Raw genomic sequence first — 3261 nt, 5'->3', positions numbered from 1 at the left:
ATGTACCCTCTACTTAGGTTGAGAATGAGAATATTCTCATTACAAGTTCCCATGTTGGCTCTTGCTGGATCCTATTCCTTTTATTACCCCCATCCCAGTGGGGAACCACTGTCCTGAATTGTATGTCTATCACTTTTCCTTTCTTTTCTTTATATTTTTACCTCTTTGGATCTTTAAACAATGAATTGTTATTCTGCATGTGTTTTGTTTTTATATTAATGAAATTATACTATATATAGTCTTTTATGTCTTGCATTTTTGATTCAACATTGTGTTGAGGTTTACTGCTGAGTTCATTTCCACTGCCATATTGTGTTCCATTGTATGAGTGTATCATATTTCATGTATCCACTATACTGATGTTTGTGGAATGTTTGTTTTTCCTCTTGTGAGAAATGCCTCTGTAAACATTCTTGTATGTGTTTCCCGATGCAGGCATTTATCCAGTATATAAAGTAGAAGAATTGTTGAGTCTAAGGGCACACACATATGCAACTTTATAGGAAATGACATATGGATTCCAAAGTGGTTGTCTATTTACAGTCTCACCAGTGGTGGGTCAGGGTTCCTTTGCTCTGCATTCAGGATGATATTGATTAGTCTTGTTGTTATTGTTGTTGTTATGTGCTGTCAAGTCGTCTTAATATTCATTAATCTGGTGGCAAAATTGTAGAGGTTTTAGTTTGAATCTCTCTGATTTCTAATGAAGCTAACTATTTTTTCACATATTTTTGGACCATTTAAGTTTCTTCTTCTGTTAAGGCTCTGTTCATATCTCCCCATCCCCTTTTTTGATTGCGCTGTTAGTTTTGCTCTTTTTTTTTCCTCTTCCCTTTGTGGATTTCTAATAGTTCTTTACATAGTCTGAGTAATAGTCCTTCATTGATTATATATTTTGCAACTATCACCTCTATTTATGGCTTCTTTCTTTGAACAGAAGTTGTTAATTATAATCAAGTTAGATGTATAAATCATTTCATTTATGCTTTTTGTTTATTATTTAAGAAATTATTTCTTCTTTGAGGTCATGATGATATTACCCCATATTACCTTCTAAAAGTTTCAAAGTTTTACGTCTCACAATTAGGTTTAATCTCCCAAGGAACTGATTTATGTGTGTCTGTGAGAGAGGATCCAATGCCATTTTACCTATATGGATAACGTCTAGTCCCATCATCATTTATTGTATAGTTCATCCTTCCCAGAGTAATGCAGTGCTACCTCTGTCATATATCAAGTGTCTAAATATAATGTAAGACTGTTTCTGAGCTTTCTACTTTACTCTATTAGCCCACTTGTCCAGGCCTGCTGCAAAACTATGCTTCTTAAATACTGTGGCTTTATAAGTCCCGGTATCTTATTAGACATTTCTTATCATATTTTCCTTCCTTTTTAAAAAAGGGTGTCTTGGCTATTTTTGGTCTTTTACTCTCTGATAACAAAAAAGGGAAATTAAACTGGAAATAAAAAAGTGGACATCACCGTAGATGCTACAGATGCTGATGATATTAAGAGGATATTATATACAATATTACATCAATACATTTGAAAACCAATAAATTAAAGAATTCTCAAGATAGGTAACTTAATAGTTTGACTCAAAAGGGATATCCTTTTAGAATTTTATTTTCTGTTTAGTGTTGATAATGTATAGAAATGCAGTAAATCATTCCATATTAATTTTGTGTCTAGTAATCTTAACTCTTTTGTTAATTCTAATAATCCATCCATAGATTCTTCTGGATTTTCTATAAGTGCATTCATATATTTGGGAATAAGAATAGTTTTGTTTCTTTCCAACTCACATACAGTTTATTTCTTTTTCTTTGCTTTACTATGCTAGTTAAGAGCTCCAGTACAATTGGCATGGTAAGCATAGAGTTGGACATGGACAGGAACACTTAGATAAATAATAAATAAAATTTTAATAAATAAATAAAACTGATTTCAGTGCTAGCTTACCCTCAGGATTTCTGTTTTCACTGTTTTGCCTTTTCTGAATTATTTCCATTCTTGTCAAATTAGCAATGAATTAAAAAAAAATAAATTATTAATTTATAGTTGTTTCAGGAGGGCAGTAATCCATGATATCTAGCTCACAATTTGGTTGGAAATGGAAGTCTATCAATAGAATCTTTAAAGGATCTTTAAAGGTAGAAATCATATATGACCCCTGTCTTCCATAATAGCATCTATCACAATGCTGAGAACACTCTAGTAGCTTTTCAAACTTTTCATGTCTCCTCAAGGTTTCTCCCTTTATGCCTGTAGTATCCCTTCATTCTCAGACTAATTCATTCAACAAATATGATACTTAATACTTAACTCTAAGCTAAAGGTGCTCTTGTGATGCTATAGTTAAGGCATTGGAATGCTAACCTAAAAATCGGTGGTTCAAACCCATCAGCTGATCCCCAGGAGAAAGACAAAGCAGTCTGCTTCTGTAAAGATTTACAGCCTTGGAAACCCAAAGGAGGTCACTATGAGTTGGAATTGACTCGATGGCAGTGGGTTTGGTTTGGTGTGGTTACCATGATGCTAAAGGCTGTAAGATGCAGGCCAAGTCATTTTGTAGCACAAAAAAATAAAAATTCTCTGTGTGAATTTTCTCATCTGCCCTTCCCTCTACCACTAAACTTTAGATTTTAATGCTGGGTTTGCAGATCACACTCTAGTTATGTGCAGATTTATTTATTTACTTATTACAAATCTTTTAACATGAAATTACATGTGTTTTTCAGTGGAAGAGATAGGTATTTGACTTGTTCAGAATTTGAACATAAGCACTATGGGTTTCTTTGGGTTCCCTTTATAGCAGAAAGCAATATCCAAAAACTGAGGGTTCAGTGTTTATTATTTCAGGAGATTGTGATTGCTCTAATTAAAGGTGTGCCTGGTATCAGTGTGTTACATACTAAGGAAAAGCCATTTCCATCGTTAAGCTTCTCTTACACTATGTGAGACTCAACAAATATCACTTTTCATTATTCTAACTCCTTAGGTTTGTGGCAGTTTACAGAACAAGCATTCCTACTAAGGTCTGAAGCAAGGTTGGGAAAGTGAGAATGGGAGAAGGGGAAGGATTTAAGATATGTTAGACAAGTAGAATCTACAAGAATTCACAATCAGTTGTGTATAGGAGATAAGTATAGTCTAGCTTACACATGTTCTTGTGTGCCACTTAGTCAGTTTTAGACTCATAGTGACCCCATGTGACAGAATACAGTTGCCCCATAGGGTTTTCTGTTGTTTCCGAGGCAT

The sequence above is a fragment of the Orycteropus afer genome, unplaced genomic scaffold, assembly GCF_000298275.1.
Source record: "Orycteropus afer afer isolate SDZICR_OR568_19922 unplaced genomic scaffold, OryAfe1.0 scaffold00255, whole genome shotgun sequence".
Taxonomy (NCBI): Eukaryota; Metazoa; Chordata; class Mammalia; order Tubulidentata; family Orycteropodidae; genus Orycteropus; species Orycteropus afer.
Note: the sequence above shows the minus strand (reverse complement) of the source record.